The sequence below is a fragment of the Schistocerca americana genome, chromosome 1, assembly GCF_021461395.2.
Source record: "Schistocerca americana isolate TAMUIC-IGC-003095 chromosome 1, iqSchAmer2.1, whole genome shotgun sequence".
Lineage (NCBI taxonomy): Eukaryota > Metazoa > Arthropoda > Insecta > Orthoptera > Acrididae > Schistocerca > Schistocerca americana.
In genome coordinates this window covers 109,052,014-109,078,145 of record NC_060119.1, presented here as the reverse complement: position 1 = coordinate 109,078,145, position 26,132 = coordinate 109,052,014, and the positions used below count along the sequence as shown (strand labels likewise).

Here is a 26,132-nt window from a genome sequence, read left to right as displayed (position 1 = left end):
ATCTCTTACATCTGAGCCCGTCACTTGCACAGCGTCCCTTTGGCGCAGAGGATAGCGCGTTGGACTTCTAATCCAAAGGTCGTGGGTTCGATCCCCACAAGGGACGGGCAATTTTTAAAAACATGTGCCAATCACGAGATGGGTATTGACATATGGGTAACCACAAGCGTCTTCAAAAGGTGAAAATTGTTGTGACCTCAGTTCTATGCTTAAATATGTCAACCTTACACATACAAGCAAAATTCTCGTAGATCTGTTATCCATGACGCTGTTATGTGTAAATGCTGTAAAAACGGAACCATATCTTCACGTGCCTGTTCACGCAAATTTTCTTTCAATACCCAATTTTTACCTACAGATAGAAATATAGCAATAGAACGCACATTTTGTACAGAAACAAATACAATGAAGAGTGAAATAATTTTGTATTACTTCACGAGTCAATGTATGTAATCCCAGTCATGATCTTTAATTCTTCCAGCCCAAGCTGAGAGGGTTTCAGTTTTCTCGGCCACAAGTGAGAAAAGTAGACTGTTTCACAACAAGATATAGTACTATGGTTCCTTAACTGTTCCCATTAAACAATGGCACTCTGTATCTATAGAAACGGCGGCAATATTCGCTTCAGCGCAGGGGGCTTTTGCTGGGGACTGTCAGGAGGGGACTTGCTGGATGCATGAAGGGAGAAGACCAGACAGAGACGTCTGACGCTCCGCTGACGCTTGCAGAAAACTACATTAAGTATGATTCCCGCCTATAACTGACGGCGAGAGAGATGCATCATCTGTCCACGTCTCATCGAAACACACTGTCACCAAGCAATGGCTGACGCTTCGAGGACGGCATGAAATTGACAGGGAGGTGATGCAGCTAACGTTCCTGGCAAATGTGCTAACAGGGCACACACGTCCGTTGGAGTGTATACATATGATGGGGACCGGCTGTGACACAGCAGTCAACCAAAGTCAAAAAATGTGACTAATCATACAGTGTTTCCAGTGTGTCGTTTACCACTTTGTGAGTGGATGCTGTTCTAAAGAGCGTAATTCCCATTTATCTGTAAGCAGCGCACGTGAGCGAATCTAATAGCAGGACTGTGTTACTACGATTGTACAGAGCAACTCTGTCAATACGCAGGTGTTTCAATCAGTAGGGCCATGGTAAACAGAGCGATTCGGAGTGATGTATCGTGTCTGTTACATAAATAATGAGTCTTTGATGTAATTGCTTCAGAGAAATATGAAAGTAAGCCTATCAGAAAAGTAACGCGAGACATGTAGCACGGGTCATGTCTTGCAGAATCTCTTACATCTGAGCCCGTCACTTGCACAGCGTCCCTTTGGCGCAGAGGATAGCGCGTTGGACTTCTAATCCAAAGGTCGTGGGTTCGATCCCCACAAGGGACGGGCAATTTTTAAAAACATGTGCCAATCACGAGATGGGTATTGACATATGGGTAACCACAAGCGTCTTCAAAAGGTGAAAATTGTTGTGACCTCAGTTCTATGCTTAAATATGTCAACCTTACACATACAAGCAAAATTCTCGTAGATCTGTTATCCATGACGCTGTTATGTGTAAATGCTGTAAAAACGGAACCATATCTTCACGTGCCTGTTCACGCAAATTTTCTTTGAATACCCAATTTTTACCTACAGATAGAAATATAGCAATAGAACGCACATTTTGTACAGAAACAAATACAATGAAGAGTGAAATAATTTTGTATTACTTCACGAGTCAATGTATGTAATCCCAGTCATGATCTTTAATTCTTCCAGCCCAAGCTGAGAGGGTTTCAGTTTTCTCGGCCACAAGTGAGAAAAGTAGACTGTTTCACAACAAGATATAGTACTATGGTTCCTTAACTGTTCCCATTAAACAATGGCACTCTGTATCTATAGAAACGGCGGCAATATTCGCTTCAGCGCAGGGGGCTTTTGCTGGGGACTGTCAGGAGGGGACTTGCTGGATGCATGAAGGGAGAAGACCAGACAGAGACGTCTGACGCTCCGCTGACGCTTGCAGAAAACTGCATTAAGTATGATTCCCGCCTATAACTGACGGCGAGAGAGATGCATCATCTGTCCACGTCTCATCGAAACACACTGTCACCAAGCAATGGCTGACGCTTCGAGGACGGCATGAAATTGACAGGGAGGTGATGCAGCTAACGTTCCTGGCAAATGTGCTAACAGGGCACACACGTCCGTTGGAGTGTATACATATGATGGGGACCGGCTGTGACACAGCAGTCAACCAAAGTCAAAAAATGTGACTAATCATACAGTGTTTCCAGTGTGTCGTTTACCACTTTGTGAGTGGATGCTGTTCTAAAGAGCGTAATTCCCATTTATCTGTAAGCAGCGCACGTGAGCGAATCTAGTAGCAGGACTGTGTTACTACGATTGTACAGAGCAACTCTGTCAATACGCAGGTGTTTCAATCAGTAGGGCCATGGTAAACAGAGCGATTCGGAGTGATGTATCGTGTCTGTTACATAAATAATGAGTCTTTGATGTAATTGCTTCAGAGAAATATGAAAGTAAGCCTATCAGAAAAGTAACGCGAGACATGTAGCACGGGTCATGTCTTGCAGAATCTCTTACATCTGAGCCCGTCACTTGCACAGCGTCCCTTTGGCGCAGAGGATAGCGCGTTGGACTTCTAATCCAAAGGTCGTGGGTTCGATCCCCACAAGGGACGGGCAATTTTTAAAAACATGTGCCAATCACGAGATGGGTATTGACATATGGGTAACCACAAGCGTCTTCAAAAGGTGAAAATTGTTGTGACCTCAGTTCTATGCTTAAATATGTCAACCTTACACATACAAGCAAAATTCTCGTAGATCTGTTATCCATGACGCTGTTATGTGTAAATGCTGTAAAAACGGAACCATATCTTCACGTGCCTGTTCACGCAAATTTTCTTTCAATACCCAATTTTTACCTACAGATAGAAATATAGCAATAGAACGCACATTTTGTACAGAAACAAATACAATGAAGAGTGAAATAATTTTGTATTACTTCACGAGTCAATGTATGTAATCCCAGTCATGATCTTTAATTCTTCCAGCCCAAGCTGAGAGGGTTTCAGTTTTCTCGGCCACAAGTGAGAAAAGTAGACTGTTTCACAACAAGATATAGTACTATGGTTCCTTAACTGTTCCCATTAAACAATGGCACTCTGTATCTATAGAAACGGCGGCAATATTCGCTTCAGCGCAGGGGGCTTTTGCTGGGGACTGTCAGGAGGGGACTTGCTGGATGCATGAAGGGAGAAGACCAGACAGAGACGTCTGACGCTCCGCTGACGCTTGCAGAAAACTACATTAAGTATGATTCCCGCCTATAACTGACGGCGAGAGAGATGCATCATCTGTCCACGTCTCATCGAAACACACTGTCACCAAGCAATGGCTGACGCTTCGAGGACGGCATGAAATTGACAGGGAGGTGATGCAGCTAACGTTCCTGGCAAATGTGCTAACAGGGCACACACGTCCGTTGGAGTGTATACATATGATGGGGACCGGCTGTGACACAGCAGTCAACCAAAGTCAAAAAATGTGACTAATCATACAGTGTTTCCAGTGTGTCGTTTACCACTTTGTGAGTGGATGCTGTTCTAAAGAGCGTAATTCCCATTTATCTGTAAGCAGCGCACGTGAGCGAATCTAATAGCAGGACTGTGTTACTACGATTGTACAGAGCAACTCTGTCAATACGCAGGTGTTTCAATCAGTAGGGCCATGGTAAACAGAGCGATTCGGAGTGATGTATCGTGTCTGTTACATAAATAATGAGTCTTTGATGTAATTGCTTCAGAGAAATATGAAAGTAAGCCTATCAGAAAAGTAACGCGAGACATGTAGCACGGGTCATGTCTTGCAGAATCTCTTACATCTGAGCCCGTCACTTGCACAGCGTCCCTTTGGCGCAGAGGATAGCGCGTTGGACTTCTGATACAAAGGTCGTGGGTTCGATCCCCACAAGGGACGGGCAATTTTTAAAAACATGTGCCAATCACGAGATGGGTATTGACATATGGGTAACCACAAGCGTCTTCAAAAGGTGAAAATTGTTGTGACCTCAGTTCTATGCTTAAATATGTCAACCTTACACATACAAGCAAAATTCTCGTAGATCTGTTGTCCATGACGCTGTTATGTGTAAATGCTGTAAAAACGGAACCATATCTTCACGTGCCTGTTCACGCAAATTTTCTTTCAATACCCAATTTTTACCTACAGATAGAAATATAGCAATAGAACGCACATTTTGTACAGAAACAAATACAATGAAGAGTGAAATAATTTTGTATTACTTCACGAGTCAATGTATGTAATCCCAGTCATGATCTTTAATTCTTCCAGCCCAAGCTGAGAGGGTTTCAGTTTTCTCGGCCACAAGTGAGAAAAGTAGACTGTTTCACAACAAGATATAGTACTATGGTTCCTTAACTGTTCCCATTAAACAATGGCACTCTGTATCTATAGAAACGGCGGCAATATTCGCTTCAGCGCAGGGGGCTTTTGCTGGGGACTGTCAGGAGGGGACTTGCTGGATGCATGAAGGGAGAAGACCAGACAGAGACGTCTGACGCTCCGCTGACGCTTGCAGAAAACTACATTTAGTATGATTCCCGCCTATAACTGACAGCGAGAGAGATGCATCATCTGTCCACGTCTCATCGAAACACACTGTCACCAAGCAATGGCTGACGCTTCGAGGACGGCATGAAATTGACAGGGAGGTGATGCAGCTAACGTTCCTGGCAAATGTGCTAACAGGGCACACACGTCCGTTGGAGTGTATACATATGATGGGGACCGGCTGTGACACAGCAGTCAACCAAAGTCAAAAAATGTGACTAATCATACAGTGTTTCCAGTGTGTCGTTTACCACTTTGTGAGTGGATGCTGTTCTAAAGAGCGTAATTCCCATTTATCTGTAAGCAGCGCACGTGAGCGAATCTAATAGCAGGACTGTGTTACTACGGTTGTACAGAGCAACTCTGTCAATACGCAGGTGTTTCAATCAGTAGGGCCATGGTAAACAGAGCGATTCGGAGTGATGTATCGTGTCTGTTACATAAATAATGAGTCTTTGATGTAATTGCTTCAGAGAAATATGAAAGTAAGCCTATCAGAAAAGTAACGCGAGACATGTAGCACGGGTCATGTCTTGCAGAATCTCTTACATCTGAGCCCGTCACTTGCACAGCGTCCCTTTGGCGCAGAGGATAGCGCGTTGGACTTCTAATCCAAAGGTCGTGGGTTCGATCCCCACAAGGGACGGGCAATTTTTAAAAACATGTGCCAATCACGAGATGGGTATTGACATATGGGTAACCACAAGCGTCTTCAAAAGGTGAAAATTGTTGTGACCTCAGTTCTATGCTTAAATATGTCAACCTTACACATACAAGCAAAATTCTCGTAGATCTGTTATCCATGACGCTGTTATGTGTAAATGCTGTAAAAACGGAACCATATCTTCACGTGCCTGTTCACGCAAATTTTCTTTCAATACCCAATTTTTACCTACAGATAGAAATATAGCAATAGAACGCACATTTTGTACAGAAACAAATACAATGAAGAGTGAAATAATTTTGTATTACTTCACGAGTCAATGTATGTAATCCCAGTCATGATCTTTAATTCTTCCAGCCCAAGCTGAGAGGGTTTCAGTTTTCTCGGCCACAAGTGAGAAAAGTAGACTGTTTCACAACAAGATATAGTACTATGGTTCCTTAACTGTTCCCATTAAACAATGGCACTCTGTATCTATAGAAACGGCGGCAATATTCGCTTCAGCGCAGGGGGCTTTTGCTGGGGACTGTCAGGAGGGGACTTGCTGGATGCATGAAGGGAGAAGACCAGACAGAGACGTCTGACGCTCCGCTGACGCTTGCAGAAAACTACATTAACTATGATTCCCGCCTATAACTGACGGCGAGAGAGATGCATCATCTGTCCACGTCTCATCGAAACACACTGTCACCAAGCAATGGCTGACGCTTCGAGGACGGCATGAAATTGACAGGGAGGTGATGCAGCTAACGTTCCTGGCAAATGTGCTAACAATGCACACACGTCCGTTGGAGTGTATACATATGATGGGGACCGGCTGTGACACAGCAGTCAACCAAAGTCAAAAAATGTGACTAATCATACAGTGTTTCCAGTGTGTCGTTTACCACTTTGTGAGTGGATGCTGTTCTAAAGAGCGTAATTCCCATTTATCTGTAAGCAGCGCACGTGAGCGAATCTAATAGCAGGACTGTGTTACTACGATTGTACAGAGCAACTCTGTCAATACGCAGGTGTTTCAATCAGTAGGGCCATGGTAAACAGAGCGATTCGGAGTGATGTATCGTGTCTGTTACATAAATAATGAGTCTTTGATGTAATTGCTTCAGAGAAATATGAAAGTAAGCCTATCAGAAAAGTAACGCGAGACATGTAGCACGGGTCATGTCTTGCAGAATCTCTTACATCTGAGCCCGTCACTTGCACAGTGTCCCTTTGGCGCAGAGGATAGCGCGTTGGACTTCTAATCCAAAGGTCGTGGGTTCGATCTCCACAAGGAATGGGCAATTTTTAAAAACATGTGCCAATCACGAGATGGGTATTGACATATGGGTAACCACAAGCGTCTTCAAAAGGTGAAAATTGTTGTGACCTCAGTTCTATGCTTAAATATGTCAACCTTACACATACAAGCAAAATTCTCGTAGATCTGTTATCCATGACGCTGTTATGTGTAAATGCTGTAAAAACGGAACCATATCTTCACGTGCCTGTTCACGCAAATTTTCTTTCAATACCCAATTTTTACCTACAGATAGAAATATAGCAATAGAACGCACATTTTGTACAGAAACAAATACAATGAAGAGTGAAATAATTTTGTATTACTTCACGAGTCAATGTATGTAATCCCAGTCATGATCTTTAATTCTTCCAGCCCAAGCTGAGAGGGTTTCAGTTTTCTCGGCCACAAGTGAGAAAAGTAGACTGTTTCACAACAAGATATAGTACTATGGTTCCTTAACTGTTCCCATTAAACAATGGCACTCTGTATCTATAGAAACGGCGGCAATATTCGCTTCAGCGCAGGGGGCTTTTGCTGGGGACTGTCAGGAGGGGACTTGCTGGATGCATGAAGGGAGAAGACCAGACAGAGACGTCTGACGCTCCGCTGACGCTTGCAGAAAACTACATTAAGTATGATTCCCGCCTATAACTGACGGCGAGAGAGATGCATCATCTGTCCACGTCTCATCGAAACACACTGTCACCAAGCAATGGCTGACGCTTCGAGGACGGCATGAAATTGACAGGGAGGTGATGCAGCTAACGTTCCTGGCAAATGTGCTAACAGGGCACACACGTCCGTTGGAGTGTATACATATGATGGGGACCGGCTGTGACACAGCAGTCAACCAAAGTCAAAAAATGTGACTAATCATACAGTGTTTCCAGTGTGTCGTTTACCACTTTGTGAGTGGATGCTGTTCTAAAGAGCGTAATTCCCATTTATCTGTAAGCAGCGCACGTGAGCGAATCTAATAGCAGGACTGTGTTACTACGATTGTACAGAGCAACTCTGTCAATACGCAGGTGTTTCAATCAGTAGGGCCATGGTAAACAGAGCGATTCGGAGTGATGTATCGTGTCTGTTACATAAATAATGAGTCTTTGATGTAATTGCTTCAGAGAAATATGAAAGTAAGCCTATCAGAAAAGTAACGCGAGACATGTAGCACGGGTCATGTCTTGCAGAATCTCTTACATCTGAGCCCGTCACTTGCACAGCGTCCCTTTGGCGCAGAGGATAGCGCGTTGGACTTCTAATACAAAGGTTGTGGGTTCGATCCCCACAAGGGAAGGGCAATTTTTAAAAACATGTGCCAATCACGAGATGGGTATTGACATATGGGTAACCACAAGCGTCTTCAAAAGGTGAAAATTGTTGTGACCTCAGTTCTATGCTTAAATATGTCAACCTTACACATACAAGCAAAATTCTCGTAGATCTGTTATCCATGACGCTGTTATGTGTAAATGCTGTAAAAACGGAACCATATCTTCACGTGCCTGTTCACGCAAATTTTCTTTCAATACCCAATTTTTACCTACAGATAGAAATATAGCAATAGAACGCACATTTTGTACAGAAACAAATACAATGAAGAGTGAAATAATTTTGTATTACTTCACGAGTCAATGTATGTAATCCCAGTCATGATCTTTAATTCTTCCAGCCCAAGCTGAGAGGGTTTCAGTTTTCTCGGCCACAAGTGAGAAAAGTAGACTGTTTCACAACAAGATATAGTACTATGGTTCCTTAACTGTTCCCATTAAACAATGGCACTCTGTATCTATAGAAACGGCGGCAATATTCGCTTCAGCGCAGGGGGCTTTTGCTGGGGACTGTCAGGAGGGGACTTGCTGGATGCATGAAGGGAGAAGACCAGACAGAGACGTCTGACGCTCCGCTGACGCTTGCAGAAAACTACATTAAGTATGATTCCCGACTATAACTGACGGCGAGAGAGATGCATCATCTGTCCACGTCTCATCGAAACACACTGTCACCAAGCAATGGCTGACGCTTCGAGGACAGCATGAAATTGACAGGGAGGTGATGCAGCTAACGTTCCTGGCAAATGTGCTAAAAGGGCACACACGTCCGTTGGAGTGTATACATATGATGGGGACCGGCTGTGACACAGCAGTCAACCAAAGTCAAAAAATGTGACTAATCATACAGTGTTTCCAGTGTGTCGTTTACCACTTTGTGAGTGGATGCTGTTCTAAAGAGCGTAATTCCCATTTATCTGTAAGCAGCGCACGTGAGCGAATCTAATAGCAGGACTGTGTTACTACGATTGTACAGAGCAACTCTGTCAATACGCAGGTGTTTCAATCAGTAGGGCCATGGTAAACAGAGCGATTCGGAGTGATGTATCGTGTCTGTTACATAAATAATGAGTCTTTGATGTAATTGCTTCAGAGAAATATGAAAGTAAGCCTATCAGAAAAGTAACGCGAGACATGTAGCACGGGTCATGTCTTGCAGAATCTCTTACATCTGAGCCCGTCACTTGCACAGCGTCCCTTTGGCGCAGAGGATAGCGCGTTGGACTTCTAATCCAAAGGTCGTGGGTTCGATCCCCACAAGGGACGGGCAATTTTTAAAAACATGTGCCAATCACGAGATGGGTATTGACATATGGGTAACCACAAGCGTCTTCAAAAGGTGAAAATTGTTGTGACCTCAGTTCTATGCTTAAATATGTCAACCTTACACATACAAGCAAAATTCTCGTAGATCTGTTATCCATGACGCTGTTATGTGTAAATGCTGTAAAAACGGAACCATATCTTCACGTGCCTGTTCACGCAAATTTTCTTTCAATACCCAATTTTTACCTACAGATAGAAATATAGCAATAGAACGCACATTTTGTACAGAAACAAATACAATGAAGAGTGAAATAATTTTGTATTACTTCACGAGTCAATGTATGTAATCCCAGTCATGATCTTTAATTCTTCCAGCCCAAGCTGAGAGGGTTTCAGTTTTCTCGGCCACAAGTGAGAAAAGTAGACTGTTTCACAACAAGATATAGTACTATGGTTCCTTAACTGTTCCCATTAAACAATGGCACTCTGTATCTATAGAAACGGCGGCAATATTCGCTTCAGCGCAGGGGGCTTTTGCTGGGGACTGTCAGGAGGGGACTTGCTGGATGCATGAAGGGAGAAGACCAGACAGAGACGTCTGACGCTCCGCTGACGCTTGCAGAAAACTACATTAACTATGATTCCCGCCTATAACTGACGGCGAGAGAGATGCATCATCTGTCCACGTCTCATCGAAACACACTGTCACCAAGCAATGGCTGACGCTTCGAGGACGGCATGAAATTGACAGGGAGGTGATGCAGCTAACGTTCCTGGCAAATGTGCTAACAATGCACACACGTCCGTTGGAGTGTATACATATGATGGGGACCGGCTGTGACACAGCAGTCAACCAAAGTCAAAAAATGTGACTAATCATACAGTGTTTCCAGTGTGTCGTTTACCACTTTGTGAGTGGATGCTGTTCTAAAGAGCGTAATTCCCATTTATCTGTAAGCAGCGCACGTGAGCGAATCTAATAGCAGGACTGTGTTACTACGATTGTACAGAGCAACTCTGTCAATACGCAGGTGTTTCAATCAGTAGGGCCATGGTAAACAGAGCGATTCGGAGTGATGTATCGTGTCTGTTACATAAATAATGAGTCTTTGATGTAATTGCTTCAGAGAAATATGAAAGTAAGCCTATCAGAAAAGTAACGCGAGACATGTAGCACGGGTCATGTCTTGCAGAATCTCTTACATCTGAGCCCGTCACTTGCACAGTGTCCCTTTGGCGCAGAGGATAGCGCGTTGGACTTCTAATCCAAAGGTCGTGGGTTCGATCCCCACAAGGAATGGGCAATTTTTAAAAACATGTGCCAATCACGAGATGGGTATTGACATATGGGTAACCACAAGCGTCTTCAAAAGGTGAAAATTGTTGTGACCTCAGTTCTATGCTTAAATATGTCAACCTTACACATACAAGCAAAATTCTCGTAGATCTGTTATCCATGACGCTGTTATGTGTAAATGCTGTAAAAACGGAACCATATCTTCACGTGCCTGTTCACGCAAATTTTCTTTCAATACCCAATTTTTACCTACAGATAGAAATATAGCAATAGAACGCACATTTTGTACAGAAACAAATACAATGAAGAGTGAAATAATTTTGTATTACTTCACGAGTCAATGTATGTAATCCCAGTCATGATCTTTAATTCTTCCAGCCCAAGCTGAGAGGGTTTCAGTTTTCTCGGCCACAAGTGAGAAAAGTAGACTGTTTCACAACAAGATATAGTACTATGGTTCCTTAACTGTTCCCATTAAACAATGGCACTCTGTATCTATAGAAACGGCGGCAATATTCGCTTCAGCGCAGGGGGCTTTTGCTGGGGACTGTCAGGAGGGGACTTGCTGGATGCATGAAGGGAGAAGACCAGACAGAGACGTCTGACGCTCCGCTGACGCTTGCAGAAAACTACATTAAGTATGATTCCCGCCTATAACTGACGGCGAGAGAGATGCATCATCTGTCCACGTCTCATCGAAACACACTGTCACCAAGCAATGGCTGACGCTTCGAGGACGGCATGAAATTGACAGGGAGGTGATGCAGCTAACGTTCCTGGCAAATGTGCTAACAGGGCACACACGTCCGTTGGAGTGTATACATATGATGGGGACCGGCTGTGACACAGCAGTCAACCAAAGTCAAAAAATGTGACTAATCATACAGTGTTTCCAGTGTGTCGTTTACCACTTTGTGAGTGGATGCTGTTCTAAAGAGCGTAATTCCCATTTATCTGTAAGCAGCGCACGTGAGCGAATCTAATAGCAGGACTGTGTTACTACGATTGTACAGAGCAACTCTGTCAATACGCAGGTGTTTCAATCAGTAGGGCCATGGTAAACAGAGCGATTCGGAGTGATGTATCGTGTCTGTTACATAAATAATGAGTCTTTGATGTAATTGCTTCAGAGAAATATGAAAGTAAGCCTATCAGAAAAGTAACGCGAGACATGTAGCACGGGTCATGTCTTGCAGAATCTCTTACATCTGAGCCCGTCACTTGCACAGCGTCCCTTTGGCGCAGAGGATAGCGCGTTGGACTTCTAATACAAAGGTCGTGGGTTCGATCCCCACAAGGGAAGGGCAATTTTTAAAAACATGTGCCAATCACGAGATGGGTATTGACATATGGGTAACCACAAGCGTCTTCAAAAGGTGAAAATTGTTGTGACCTCAGTTCTATGCTTAAATATGTCAACCTTACACATACAAGCAAAATTCTCGTAGATCTGTTATCCATGACGCTGTTATGTGTAAATGCTGTAAAAACGGAACCATATCTTCACGTGCCTGTTCACGCAAATTTTCTTTCAATACCCAATTTTTACCTACAGATAGAAATATAGCAATAGAACGCACATTTTGTACAGAAACAAATACAATGAAGAGTGAAATAATTTTGTATTACTTCACGAGTCAATGTATGTAATCCCAGTCATGATCTTTAATTCTTCCAGCCCAAGCTGAGAGGGTTTCAGTTTTCTCGGCCACAAGTGAGAAAAGTAGACTGTTTCACAACAAGATATAGTACTATGGTTCCTTAACTGTTCCCATTAAACAATGGCACTCTGTATCTATAGAAACGGCGGCAATATTCGCTTCAGCGCAGGGGGCTTTTGCTGGGGACTGTCAGGAGGGGACTTGCTGGATGCATGAAGGGAGAAGACCAGACAGAGACGTCTGACGCTCCGCTGACGCTTGCAGAAAACTACATTAAGTATGATTCCCGACTATAACTGACGGCGAGAGAGATGCATCATCTGTCCACGTCTCATCGAAACACACTGTCACCAAGCAATGGCTGACGCTTCGAGGACAGCATGAAATTGACAGGGAGGTGATGCAGCTAACGTTCCTGGCAAATGTGCTAAAAGGGCACACACGTCCGTTGGAGTGTATACATATGATGGGGACCGGCTGTGACACAGCAGTCAACCAAAGTCAAAAAATGTGACTAATCATACAGTGTTTCCAGTGTGTCGTTTACCACTTTGTGAGTGGATGCTGTTCTAAAGAGCGTAATTCCCATTTATCTGTAAGCAGCGCACGTGAGCGAATCTAATAGCAGGACTGTGTTACTACGATTGTACAGAGCAACTCTGTCAATACGCAGGTGTTTCAATCAGTAGGGCCATGGTAAACAGAGCGATTCGGAGTGATGTATCGTGTCTGTTACATAAATAATGAGTCTTTGATGTAATTGCTTCAGAGAAATATGAAAGTAAGCCTATCAGAAAAGTAACGCGAGACATGTAGCACGGGTCATGTCTTGCAGAATCTCTTACATCTGAGCCCGTCACTTGCACAGCGTCCCTTTGGCGCAGAGGATAGCGCGTTGGACTTCTAATCCAAAGGTCGTGGGTTCGATCCCCACAAGGGACGGGCAATTTTTAAAAACATGTGCCAATCACGAGATGGGTATTGACATATGGGTAACCACAAGCGTCTTCAAAAGGTGAAAATTGTTGTGACCTCAGTTCTATGCTTAAATATGTCAACCTTACACATACAAGCAAAATTCTCGTAGATCTGTTATCCATGACGCTGTTATGTGTAAATGCTGTAAAAACGGAACCATATCTTCACGTGCCTGTTCACGCAAATTTTCTTTCAATACCCAATTTTTACCTACAGATAGAAATATAGCAATAGAACGCACATTTTGTACAGAAACAAATACAATGAAGAGTGAAATAATTTTGTATTACTTCACGAGTCAATGTATGTAATCCCAGTCATGATCTTTAATTCTTCCAGCCCAAGCTGAGAGGGTTTCAGTTTTCTCGGCCACAAGTGAGAAAAGTAGACTGTTTCACAACAAGATATAGTACTATGGTTCCTTAACTGTTCCCATTAAACAATGGCACTCTGTATCTATAGAAACGGCGGCAATATTCGCTTCAGCGCAGGGGGCTTTTGCTGGGGACTGTCAGGAGGGGACTTGCTGGATGCATGAAGGGAGAAGACCAGACAGAGACGTCTGACGCTCCGCTGACGCTTGCAGAAAACTACATTAAGTATGATTCCCGCCTATAACTGACGGCGAGAGAGATGCATCATCTGTCCACGTCTCATCGAAACACACTGTCACCAAGCAATGGCTGACGCTTCGAGGACGGCATGAAATTGACAGGGAGGTGATGCAGCTAACGTTCCTGGCAAATGTGCTAACAGGGCACACACGTCCGTTGGAGTGTATACATATGATGGGGACCGGCTGTGACACAGCAGTCAACCAAAGTCAAAAAATGTGACTAATCATACAGTGTTTCCAGTGTGTCGTTTACCACTTTGTGAGTGGATGCTGTTCTAAAGAGCGTAATTCCCATTTATCTGTAAGCAGCGCACGTGAGCGAATCTAATAGCAGGACTGTGTTACTACGATTGTACAGAGCAACTCTGTCAATACGCAGGTGTTTCAATCAGTAGGGCCATGGTAAACAGAGCGATTCGGAGTGATGTATCGTGTCTGTTACATAAATAATGAGTCTTTGATGTAATTGCTTCAGAGAAATATGAAAGTAAGCCTATCAGAAAAGTAACGCGAGACATGTAGCACGGGTCATGTCTTGCAGAATCTCTTACATCTGAGCCCGTCACTTGCACAGCGTCCCTTTGGCGCAGAGGATAGCGCGTTGGACTTCTAATCCAAAGGTCGTGGGTTCGATCCCCACAAGGGACGGGCAATTTTTAAAAACATGTGCCAATCACGAGATGGGTATTGACATATGGGTAACCACAAGCGTCTTCAAAAGGTGAAAATTGTTTTGACCTCAGTTCTATGCTTAAATATGTCAACCTTACACATACAAGCAAAATTCTCGTAGATCTGTTATCCATGACGCTGTTATGTGTAAATGCTGTAAAAACGGAACCATATCTTCACGTGCCTGTTCACGCAAATTTTCTTTCAATACCCAATTTTTACCTACAGATAGAAATATAGCAATAGAACGCACATTTTGTACAGAAACAAATACAATGAAGAGTGAAATAATTTTGTATTACTTCACGAGTCAATGTATGTAATCCCAGTCATGATCTTTAATTCTTCCACCCCAAGCTGAGAGGGTTTCAGTTTTCTCGGCCACAAGTGAGAAAAGTAGACTGTTTCACAACAAGATATAGTACTATGGTTCCTTAACTGTTCCCATTAAACAATGGCACTCTGTATCTATAGAAACGGCGGCAATATTCGCTTCAGCGCAGGGGGCTTTTGCTGGGGACTGTCAGGAGGGGACTTGCTGGATGCATGAAGGGAGAAGACCAGACAGAGACGTCTGACGCTCCGCTGACGCTTGCAGAAAACTACATTAAGTATGATTCCCGCCTATAACTGACGGCGAGAGAGATGCATCATCTGTCCACGTCTCATCGAAACACACTGTCACCAAGCAATGGCTGACGCTTCGAGGACGGCATGAAATTGACAGGGAGGTGATGCAGCTAACGTTCCTGGCAAATGTGCTAACAGGGCACACACGTCCGTTGGAGTGTATACATATGATGGGGACCGGCTGTGACACAGCAGTCAACCAAAGTCAAAAAATGTGACTAATCATACAGTGTTTCCAGTGTGTCGTTTACCACTTTGTGAGTGGATGCTGTTCTAAAGAGCGTAATTCCCATTTATCTGTAAGCAGCGCACGTGAGCGAATCTAATAGCAGGACTGTGTTACTACGATTGTACAGAGCAACTCTGTCAATACGCAGGTGTTTCAATCAGTAGGGCCATGGTAAACAGAGCGATTCGGAGTGATGTATCGTGTCTGTTACATAAATAATGAGTCTTTGATGTAATTGCTTCAGAGAAATATGAAAGTAAGCCTATCAGAAAAGTAACGCGAGACATGTAGCACGGGTCATGTCTTGCAGAATCTCTTACATCTGAGCCCGTCACTTGCACAGCGTCCCTTTGGCGCAGAGGATAGCGCGTTGGACTTCTAATACGAAGGTCGTGGGTTCGATCCCCACAAGGGACGGGCAATTTTTAAAAACATGTGCCAATCACGAGATGGGTATTGACATATGGGTAACCACAAGCGTCTTCAAAAGGTGAAAATTGTTGTGACCTCAGTTCTATGCTTAAATATGTCAACCTTACACATACAAGCAAAATTCTCGTAGTTCTGTTATCCATGACGCTGTTATGTGTAAATGCTGTAAAAACGGAACCATATCTTCACGTGCCTGTTCACGCAAATTTTCTTTCAATACCCAATTTTTACCTACAGATAGAAATATAGCAATAGAACGCACATTTTGTACAGAAACAAATACAATGAAGAGTGAAATAATTTTGTATTACTTCACGAGTCAATGTATGTAATCCCAGTCATGATCTTTAATTCTTCCAGCCCAAGCTGAGAGGGTTTCAGTTTTCTCGGCCACAAGTGAGAAAAGTAGACTGTTTCACAACAAGATATAGTACTATGGTTCCTTAACTGTTCCCATTAAACAATTGCACTCTGTATCTATAGAAACGGCGGCAATATTCGCTTCAGCGCAGGGGGCTTTTGCTGGGGACTGTCAGGAGGGGACTTGCTGGATGCATGAAGGGAGAAGACCAGACAGAGACGTCTGACGCTCCGCTGACGCTTGCAGAAAACTACATTAAGTATGATTCCCGCCTATAACTGACGGCGAGAGAGATGCATCATCTGTCCACGTCTCATCGAAACACACTGTCACCAAGCAATGGCTGACGCTTCGAGGACGGCATGAAATTGACAGGGAGGTGATGCAGCTAACGTTCCTGGCAAATGTGCTAACAGGGCACACACGTCCGTTGGAGTGTATACATATGATGGGGACCGGCTGTGACACAGCAGTCAACCAAAGTCAAAAAATGTGACTAATCATACAGTGTTTCCAGTGTGTCGTTTACCACTTTGTGAGTGGATGCTGTTCTAAAGAGCGTAATTCCCATTTATCTGTAAGCAGCGCACGTGAGCGAATCTAATAGCAGGACTGTGTTACTACGATTGTACAGAGCAACTCTGTCAATACGCAGGTGTTTCAATCAGTAGGGCCATGGTAAACAGAGCGATTCGGAGTGATGTATCGTGTCTGTTACATAAATAATGAGTCTTTGATGTAATTGCTTCAGAGAAATATGAAAGTAAGCCTATCAGAAAAGTAACGCGAGACATGTAGCACGGGTCATGTCTTGCAGAATCTCTTACATCTGAGCCCGTCACTTGCACAGCGTCCCTTTGGCGCAGAGGATAGCGCGTTGGACTTCTAATACAAAGGTCGTGGGTTCGATCCCCACAAGGGACGGGCAATTTTTAAAAACATGTGCCAATCACGAGATGGGTATTGACATATGGGTAACCACAAGCGTCTTCAAAAGGTGAAAATTGTTGTGACCTCAGTTCTATGCTTAAATATGTCAACCTTACACATACAAGCAAAATTCTCGTAGTTCTGTTATCCATGACGCTGTTATGTGTAAATGCTGTAAAAACGGAACCATATCTTCACGTGCCTGTTCACGCAAATTTTCTTTCAATACCCAATTTTTACCTACAGATAGAAATATAGCAATAGAACGCACATTTTGTACAGAAACAAATACAATGAAGAGTGAAATAATTTTGTATTACTTCACGAGTCAATGTATGTAATCCCAGTCATGATCTTTAATTCTTCCAGCCCAAGCTGAGAGGGTTTCAGTTTTCTCGGCCACAAGTGAGAAAAGTAGACTGTTTCACAACAAGATATAGTACTATGGTTCCTTAACTGTTCCCATTAAACAATTGCACTCTGTATCTATAGAAACGGCGGCAATATTCGCTTCAGCGCAGGGGGCTTTTGCTGGGGACTGTCAGGAGGGGACTTGCTGGATGCATGAAGGGAGAAGACCAGACAGAGACGTCTGACGCTCCGCTGACGCTTGCAGAAAACTACATTAAGTATGATTCCCGCCTATAACTGACGGCGAGAGAGATGCATCATCTGTCCACGTCTCATCGAAACACACTGTCACCAAGCAATGGCTGACGCTTCGAGGACGGCATGAAATTGACAGGGAGGTGATGCAGCTAACGTTCCTGGCAAATGTGCTAACAGGGCACACACGTCCGTTGGAGTGTATACATATGATGGGGACCGGCTGTGACACAGCAGTCAACCAAAGTCAAAAAATGTGACTAATCATACAGTGTTTCCAGTGTGTCGTTTACCACTTTGTGAGTGGATGCTGTTCTAAAGAGCGTAATTCCCATTTATCTGTAAGCAGCGCACGTGAGCGAATCTAATAGCAGGACTGTGTTACTACGATTGTACAGAGCAACTCTGTCAATACGCAGGTGTTTCAATCAGTAGGGCCATGGTAAACAGAGCGATTCGGAGTGATGTATCGTGTCTGTTACATAAATAATGAGTCTTTGATGTAATTGCTTCAGAGAAATATGAAAGTAAGCCTATCAGAAAAGTAACGCGAGACATGTAGCACGGGTCATGTCTTGCAGAATCTCTTACATCTGAGCCCGTCACTTGCACAGCGTCCCTTTGGCGCAGAGGATAGCGCGTTGGACTTCTAATACAAAGGTCGTGGGTTCGATCCCCACAAGGGACGGGCAATTTTTAAAAACATGTGCCAATCACGAGATGGGTATTGACATATGGGTAACCACAAGCGTCTTCAAAAGGTGAAAATTGTTGTGACCTCAGTTCTATGCTTAAATATGTCAACCTTACACATACAAGCAAAATTCTCGTAGTTCTGTTATCCATGACGCTGTTATGTGTAAATGCTGTAAAAACGGAACCATATCTTCACGTGCCTGTTCACGCAAATTTTCTTTCAATACCCAATTTTTACCTACAGATAGAAATATAGCAATAGAACGCACATTTTGTACAGAAACAAATACAATGAAGAGTGAAATAATTTTGTATTACTTCACGAGTCAATGTATGTAATCCCAGTCATGATCTTTAATTCTTCCAGCCCAAGCTGAGAGGGTTTCAGTTTTCTCGGCCACAAGTGAGAAAAGTAGACTGTTTCACAACAAGATATAGTACTATGGTTCCTTAACTGTTCCCATTAAACAATGGCACTCTGTATCTATAGAAACGGCGGCAATATTCGCTTCAGCGCAGGGGGCTTTTGCTGGGGACTGTCAGGAGGGGACTTGCTGGATGTATGAAGGGAGAAGACCAGACAGAGACGTCTGACGCTCCGCTGACGCTTGCAGAAAACTACATTAAGTATGATTCCCGACTATAACTGACGGCGAGAGAGATGCATCATCTGTCCACGTCTCATCGAAACACACTGTCACCAAGCAATGGCTGACGCTTCGAGGACGGCATGAAATTGACAGGGAGGTGATGCAGCTAACGTTCCTGGCAAATGTGCTAAAAGGGCACACACGTCCGTTGGAGTGTATACATATGATGGGGACCGGCTGTGACACAGCAGTCAACCAAAGTCAAAAAATGTGACTAATCATACAGTGTTTCCAGTGTGTCGTTTACCACTTTGTGAGTGGATGCTGTTCTAAAGAGCGTAATTCCCATTTATCTGTAAGCAGCGCACGTGAGCGAATCTAATAGCAGGACTGTGTTACTACGATTGTACAGAGCAACTCTGTCAATACGCAGGTGTTTCAATCAGTAGGGCCATGGTAAACAGAGCGATTCGGAGTGATGTATCGTGTCTGTTACATAAATAATGAGTCTTTGATGTAATTGCTTCAGAGAAATATGAAAGTAAGCCTATCAGAAAAGTAACGCGAGACATGTAGCACGGGTCATGTCTTGCAGAATCTCTTACATCTGAGCCCGTCACTTGCACAGCGTCCCTTTGGCGCAGAGGATAGCGCGTTGGACTTCTAATACGAAGGTCGTGGGTTCGATCCCCACAAGGGACGGGCAATTTTTAAAAACATGTGCCAATCACGAGATGGGTATTGACATATGGGTAACCACAAGCGTCTTCAAAAGGTGAAAATTGTTGTAACCTCAGTTCTATGCTTAAATATGTCAACCTTACACATACAAGCAAAATTCTCGTAGATCTGTTATCCATGACGCTGTTATGTGTAAATGCTGTAAAAACGGAACCATATCTTCACGTGCCTGTTCACGCAAATTTTCTTTCAATACCCAATTTTTACCTACAGATAGAAATATAGCAATAGAACGCACATTTTGTACAGAAACAAATACAATGAAGAGTGAAATAATTTTGTATTACTTCACGAGTCAATGTATGTAATCCCAGTCATGATCTTTAATTCTTCCAGCCCAAGCTGAGAGGGTTTCAGTTTTCTCGGCCACAAGTGAGAAAAGTAGACTGTTTCACAACAAGATATAGTACTATGGTTCCTTAACTGTTCCCATTAAACAATGGCACTCTGTATCTATAGAAACGGCGGCAATATTCGCTTCAGCGCAGGGGGCGTTTGCTGGGGACTGTCAGGAGGGGACTTGCTGGATGCATGAAGGGAGAAGACCAGACAGAGACGTCTGACGCTCCGCTGACGCTTGCAGAAAACTACATTAAGTATGATTCCCGCCTATAACTGACGGCGAGAGAGATGCATCATCTGTCCACGTCTCATCGAAACACACTGTCACCAAGCAATGGCTGACGCTTCGAGGACGGCATGAAATTGACAGGGAGGTGATGCAGCTAACGTTCCTGGCAAATGTGCTAACAGGGCACACACGTCCGTTGGAGTGTATACATATGATGGGGACCGGCTGTGACACAGCAGTCAACCAAAGTCAAAAAATGTGACTAATCATACAGTGTTTCCAGTGTGTCGTTTACCACTTTGTGAGTGGATGCTGTTCTAAAGAGCGTAATTCCCATTTATCTGTAAGCAGCGCACGTGAGCGAATCTAATAGCAGGACTGTGTTACTACGATTGTACAGAGCAACTCTGTCAATACGCAGGTGTTTCAATCAGTAGGGCCATGGTAAACAGAGCGATTCGGAGTGATGTATCGTGTCTGTTACATAAATAATGAGTCTTTGATGTAATTGCTTCAGAGAAATATGAAAGTAAGCCTATCAGAAAAGTAACGCGAGACATGTAGCACGGGTCATGTCTTGCAGAATCTCTTACATCTGAGCCCGTCACTTGCACAGCGTCCCTTTGGCGCAGAGGATAGCGCGTTGGACTTCTAATACAAAGGTCGTGGGTTCGATCCCCACAAGGGACGGGCAATTTTTAAAAACATGTGCCAATCACGAGATGGGTATTGACATATGGGTAACCACAAGCGTCTTCAAAAGGTGAAAATTGTTGTGACCTCAGTTCTATGCTTAAATATGTCAACCTTACACATACAAGCAAAATTCTCGTAGATCTGTTATCCATGACGCTGTTATGTGTAAATGCTGTAAAAACGGAACCATATCTTCACGTGCCTGTTCACGCAAATTTTCTTTCAATACCCAATTTTTACCTACAGATAGAAATATAGCAATAGAACGCACATTTTGTACAGAAACAAATACAATGAAGAGTGAAATAATTTTGTATTACTTCACGAGTCAATGTATGTTATCCCAGTCATGATCTTTAATTCTTCCAGCCCAAGCTGAGAGGGTTTCAGTTTTCTCGGCCACAAGTGAGAAAAGTAGACTGTTTCACAACAAGATATAGTACTATGGTTCCTTAACTGTTCCCATTAAACAATGGCACTCTGTATCTATAGAAACGGCGGCAATATTCGCTTCAGCGCAGGGAGCTTTTGCTGGGGACTGTCAGGAGGGGACTTGCTGGATGCATGAAGGGAGAAGACCAGACAGAGACGTCTGACGCTCCGCTGACGCTTGCAGAAAACTACATTAAGTATGATTCCCGCCTATAACTGACGGCGAGAGAGATGCATCATCTGTCCACGTCTCATCGAAACACACTGTCACCAAGCAATGGCTGACGCTTCGAGGACGGCATGAAATTGACAGGGAGGTGATGCAGCTAACGTTCCTGGCAAATGTGCTAACAGGGCACACACGTCCGTTGGAGTGTATACATATGATGGGGACCGGCTGTGACACAGCAGTCAACCAAAGTCAAAAAATGTGACTAATCATACAGTGTTTCCAGTGTGTCGTTTACCACTTTGTGAGTGGATGCTGTTCTAAAGAGCGTAATTCCCATTTATCTGTAAGCAGCGCACGTGAGCGAATCTAATAGCAGGACTGTGTTACTACGATTGTACAGAGCAACTCTGTCAATACACAGGTGTTTCAATCAGTAGGGCCATGGTAAACAGAGCGATTCGGAGTGATGTATCGTGTCTGTTACATAAATAATGAGTCTTTGATGTAATTGCTTCAGAGAAATATGAAAGTAAGCCTATCAGAAAAGTAACGCGAGACATGTAGCACGGGTCATGTCTTGCAGAATCTCTTACATCTGAGCCCGTCACTTGCACAGCGTCCCTTTGGCGCAGAGGATAGCGCGTTGGACTTCTAATCCAAAGGTCGTGGGTTCGATCCCCACAAGGGACGGGCAATTTTTAAAAACATGTGCCAATCACGAGATGGGTATTGACATATGGGTAACCACAAGCGTCTTCAAAAGGTGAAAATTGTTGTGACCTCAGTTCTATGCTTAAATATGTCAACCTTACACATACAAGCAAAATTCTCGTAGATCTGTTATCCATGACGCTGTTATGTGTAAATGCTGTAAAAACGGAACCATATCTTCACGTGCCTGTTCACGCAAATTTTCTTTCAATACCCAATTTTTATCTACAGATAGAAATATAGCAATAGAACGCACATTTTGTACAGAAACAAATACAATGAAGAGTGAAATAATTTTGTATTACTTCACGAGTCAATGTATGTAATCCCAGTCATGATCTTTAATTCTTCCAGCCCAAGCTGAGAGGGTTTCAGTTTTCTCGGCCACAAGTGAGAAAAGTAGACTGTTTCACAACAAGATATAGTACTATGGTTCCTTAACTGTTCCCATTAAACAATGGCACTCTGTATCTATAGAAACGGCGGCAATATTCGCTTCAGCGCAGGGGGCTTTTGCCGGGGACTGTCAGGAGGGGACTTGCTGGATGCATGAAGGGAGAAGACCAGACAGAGACGTCTGACGCTCCGCTGACGCTTGCAGAAAACTACATTAAGTATGATTCCCGCCTATAACTGACGGCGAGAGAGATGCATCATCTGTCCACGTCTCATCGAAACACACTGTCACCAAGCAATGGCTGACGCTTCGAGGACGGCATGAAATTGACAGGGAGGTGATGCAGCTAACGTTCCTGGCAAATGTGCTAACAGGGCACACACGTCCGTTGGAGTGTATACATATGATGGGGACCGGCTGTGACACAGCAGTCAACCAAAGTCAAAAAATGTGACTAATCATACAGTGTTTCCAGTGTGTCGTTTACCACTTTGTGAGTGGATGCTGTTCTAAAGAGCGTAATTCCCATTTATCTGTAAGCAGCGCACGTGAGCGAATCTAATAGCAGGACTGTGTTACTACGATTGTACAGAGCAACTCTGTCAATACGCAGGTGTTTCAATCAGTAGGGCCATGGTAAACAGAGCGATTCGGAGTGATGTATCGTGTCTGTTACATAAATAATGAGTCTTTGATGTAATTGCTTCAGAGAAATATGAAAGTAAGCCTATCAGAAAAGTAACGCGAGACATGTAGCACGGGTCATGTCTTGCAGAATCTCTTACATCTGAGCCCGTCACTTGCACAGTGTCCCTTTGGCGCAGAGGATAGCGCGTTGGACTTCTAATCCAAAGGTCGTGGGTTCGATCCCCACAAGGGACGGGCAGTTTTTAAAAACATGTGCCAATCACGAGATGGGTATTGACATATGGGTAACCACAAGCGTCTTCAAAAGGTGAAAATTGTTGTGACCTCAGTTCTATGCTTAAATATGTCAACCTTACACATACAAGCAAAATTCTCGTAGATCTGTTATCCATGACGCTGTTATGTGTAAATGCTGTAAAAACGGAACCATATCTTCACGTGCCTGTTCACGCAAATTTTCTTTCAATACCCAATTTTTATCTACAGATAGAAATATAGCAATAGAACGCACATTTTGTACAGAAACAAATACAATGAAGAGTGAAATAATTTTGTATTACTTCACGAGTCAATGTATGTAATCCCAGTCATGATCTTTAATTCTTCCAGCCCAAGCTGAGAGGGTTTCAGTTTTCTCGGCCACAAGTGAGAAAAGTAGACTGTTTCACAACAAGATATAGTACTATGGTTCCTTAACTGTTCCCATTAAACAATGGCACTCTGTATCTATAGAAACGGCGGCAATATTCGCTTCAGCGCAGGGGGCTTTTGCTGGGGACTGTCAGGAGGGGACTTGCTGGATGCATGAAGGGAGAAGACCAGACAGAGACGTCTGACGCTCCGCTGACGCTTGCAGAAAACTACATTAAGTATGATTCCCGCCTATAACTGACGGCGAGAGAGATGCATCATCTGTCCACGTCTCATCGAAACACACTGTCACCAAGCAATGGCTGACGCTTCGAGGACGGCATGAAATTGACAGGGAGGTGATGCAGCTAACGTTCCTGGCAAATGTGCTAACAGGGCACACACGTCCGTTGGAGTGTATACATATGATGGGGACCGGCTGTGACACAGCAGTCAACCAAAGTCAAAAAATGTGACTAATCATACAGTGTTTCCAGTGTGTCGTTTACCACTTTGTGAGTGGATGCTGTTCTAAAGAGCGTAATTCCCATTTATCTGTAAGCAGCGCACGTGAGCGAATCTAATAGCAGGACTGTGTTACTACGATTGTACAGAGCAACTCTGTCAATACGCAGGTGTTTCAATCAGTAGGGCCATGGTAAACAGAGCGATTCGGAGTGATGTATCGTGTCTGTTACATAAATAATGAGTCTTTGATGTAATTGCTTCAGAGAAATATGAAAGTAAGCCTATCAGAAAAGTAACGCGAGACATGTAGCACGGGTCATGTCTTGCAGAATCTCTTACATCTGAGCCCGTCACTTGCACAGTGTCCCTTTGGCGCAGAGGATAGCGCGTTGGACTTCTAATCCAAAGGTCGTGGGTTCGATCCCCACAAGGGACGGGCAATTTTTAAAAACATGTGCCAATCACGAGATGGGTATTGACATATGGGTAACCACAAGCGTCTTCAAAAGGTGAAAATTGTTGTGACCTCAGTTCTATGCTTAAATATGTCAACCTTACACATACAAGCAAAATTCTCGTAGATCTGTTATCCATGACGCTGTTATGTGTAAATGCTGTAAAAACGGAACCATATCTTCACGTGCCTGTTCACGCAAATTTTCTTTCAATACCCAATTTTTACCTACAGATAGAAATATAGCAATAGAACGCACATTTTGTACAGAAACAAATACAATGAAGAGTGAAATAATTTTGTATTACTTCACGAGTCAATGTATGTAATCCCAGTCATGATCTTTAATTCTTCCAGCCCAAGCTGAGAGGGTTTCAGTTTTCTCGGCCACAAGTGAGAAAAGTAGACTGTTTCACAACAAGATATAGTACTATGGTTCCTTAACTGTTCCCATTAAACAATGGCACTCTGTATCTATAGAAACGGCGGCAATATTCGCTTCAGCGCAGGGGGCCTTTGCTGGGGACTGTCAGGAGGGGACTTGCTGGATGCATGAAGGGAGAAGACCAGACAGAGACGTCTGACGCTCCGCTGACGCTTGCAGAAAACTACATTAAGTATGATTCCCGCCTATAACTGACGGCGAGAGAGATGCATCATCTGTCCACGTCTCATCGAAACACACTGTCACCAAGCAATGGCTGACGCTTCGAGGACGGCATGAAATTGACAGGGAGGTGATGCAGCTAACGTTCCTGGCAAATGTGCTAACAGGGCACACACGTCCGTTGGAGTGTATACATATGATGGGGACCGGCTGTGACACAGCAGTCAACCAAAGTCAAAAAATGTGACTAGTCATACAGTGTTTCCAGTGTGTCGTTTACCACTTTGTGAGTGGATGCTGTTCTAAAGAGCGTAATTCCCATTTATCTGTAAGCAGCGCACGTGAGCGAATCTAATAGCAGGACTGTGTTACTACGATTGTACAGAGCAACTCTGTCAATACGCAGGTGTTTCAATCAGTAGGGCCATGGTAAACAGAGCGATTCGGAGTGATGTATCGTGTCTGTTACATAAATAATGAGTCTTTGATGTAATTGCTTCAGAGAAATATGAAAGTAAGCCTATCAGAAAAGTAACGCGAGACATGTAGCATGGGTCATGTCTTGCAGAATCTCTTACATCTGAGCCCGTCACTTGCACAGCGTCCCTTTGGCGCAGAGGATAGCGCGTTGGACTTCTAATCCAAAGGTCGTGGGTTCGATCGCCACAAGAGACGGGCAAATTTTAAAAACATGTGCCAAT

General features: G+C 43.7%; 21 non-coding genes across 21 annotated transcripts; all 21 read left to right on the top strand.

The window, feature by feature from the left end:
* Positions 1 to 33: 33 nt before the first annotated feature.
* Positions 34 to 106, top strand: Trnar-ucu. Its single transcript has one exon. It is a non-coding gene; the product is annotated as a tRNA-Arg (tRNA).
* A 1,227-nt stretch (positions 107 to 1,333) lies between these two features.
* On the top strand, positions 1,334 to 1,406 carry Trnar-ucu. The gene has a single exon. It is a non-coding gene; the product is annotated as a tRNA-Arg (tRNA).
* Positions 1,407 to 2,633: 1,227 nt separating this feature from the next.
* Positions 2,634 to 2,706, top strand: Trnar-ucu. Its single transcript has one exon. It is a non-coding gene; the product is annotated as a tRNA-Arg (tRNA).
* Positions 2,707 to 3,933: 1,227 nt separating this feature from the next.
* Trnar-ucu lies at positions 3,934 to 4,006 on the top strand. The gene has a single exon. It is a non-coding gene; the product is annotated as a tRNA-Arg (tRNA).
* Positions 4,007 to 5,233: 1,227 nt separating this feature from the next.
* Trnar-ucu lies at positions 5,234 to 5,306 on the top strand. Its single transcript has one exon. It is a non-coding gene; the product is annotated as a tRNA-Arg (tRNA).
* A 1,227-nt stretch (positions 5,307 to 6,533) lies between these two features.
* On the top strand, positions 6,534 to 6,606 carry Trnar-ucu. The gene has a single exon. It is a non-coding gene; the product is annotated as a tRNA-Arg (tRNA).
* A 1,227-nt stretch (positions 6,607 to 7,833) lies between these two features.
* Trnar-ucu lies at positions 7,834 to 7,906 on the top strand. The gene has a single exon. It is a non-coding gene; the product is annotated as a tRNA-Arg (tRNA).
* Positions 7,907 to 9,133: 1,227 nt separating this feature from the next.
* On the top strand, positions 9,134 to 9,206 carry Trnar-ucu. The gene has a single exon. It is a non-coding gene; the product is annotated as a tRNA-Arg (tRNA).
* A 1,227-nt stretch (positions 9,207 to 10,433) lies between these two features.
* On the top strand, positions 10,434 to 10,506 carry Trnar-ucu. Its single transcript has one exon. It is a non-coding gene; the product is annotated as a tRNA-Arg (tRNA).
* Positions 10,507 to 11,733: 1,227 nt separating this feature from the next.
* Trnar-ucu lies at positions 11,734 to 11,806 on the top strand. Its single transcript has one exon. It is a non-coding gene; the product is annotated as a tRNA-Arg (tRNA).
* Positions 11,807 to 13,033: 1,227 nt separating this feature from the next.
* Positions 13,034 to 13,106, top strand: Trnar-ucu. Its single transcript has one exon. It is a non-coding gene; the product is annotated as a tRNA-Arg (tRNA).
* Positions 13,107 to 14,333: 1,227 nt separating this feature from the next.
* Trnar-ucu lies at positions 14,334 to 14,406 on the top strand. Its single transcript has one exon. It is a non-coding gene; the product is annotated as a tRNA-Arg (tRNA).
* Positions 14,407 to 15,633: 1,227 nt separating this feature from the next.
* Positions 15,634 to 15,706, top strand: Trnar-ucu. Its single transcript has one exon. It is a non-coding gene; the product is annotated as a tRNA-Arg (tRNA).
* Positions 15,707 to 16,933: 1,227 nt separating this feature from the next.
* Positions 16,934 to 17,006, top strand: Trnar-ucu. Its single transcript has one exon. It is a non-coding gene; the product is annotated as a tRNA-Arg (tRNA).
* A 1,227-nt stretch (positions 17,007 to 18,233) lies between these two features.
* On the top strand, positions 18,234 to 18,306 carry Trnar-ucu. Its single transcript has one exon. It is a non-coding gene; the product is annotated as a tRNA-Arg (tRNA).
* A 1,227-nt stretch (positions 18,307 to 19,533) lies between these two features.
* Trnar-ucu lies at positions 19,534 to 19,606 on the top strand. The gene has a single exon. It is a non-coding gene; the product is annotated as a tRNA-Arg (tRNA).
* Positions 19,607 to 20,833: 1,227 nt separating this feature from the next.
* Trnar-ucu lies at positions 20,834 to 20,906 on the top strand. The gene has a single exon. It is a non-coding gene; the product is annotated as a tRNA-Arg (tRNA).
* A 1,227-nt stretch (positions 20,907 to 22,133) lies between these two features.
* Trnar-ucu lies at positions 22,134 to 22,206 on the top strand. Its single transcript has one exon. It is a non-coding gene; the product is annotated as a tRNA-Arg (tRNA).
* A 1,227-nt stretch (positions 22,207 to 23,433) lies between these two features.
* Trnar-ucu lies at positions 23,434 to 23,506 on the top strand. The gene has a single exon. It is a non-coding gene; the product is annotated as a tRNA-Arg (tRNA).
* A 1,227-nt stretch (positions 23,507 to 24,733) lies between these two features.
* Positions 24,734 to 24,806, top strand: Trnar-ucu. Its single transcript has one exon. It is a non-coding gene; the product is annotated as a tRNA-Arg (tRNA).
* Positions 24,807 to 26,033: 1,227 nt separating this feature from the next.
* Trnar-ucu lies at positions 26,034 to 26,106 on the top strand. Its single transcript has one exon. It is a non-coding gene; the product is annotated as a tRNA-Arg (tRNA).
* Positions 26,107 to 26,132: the final 26 nt, after the last annotated feature.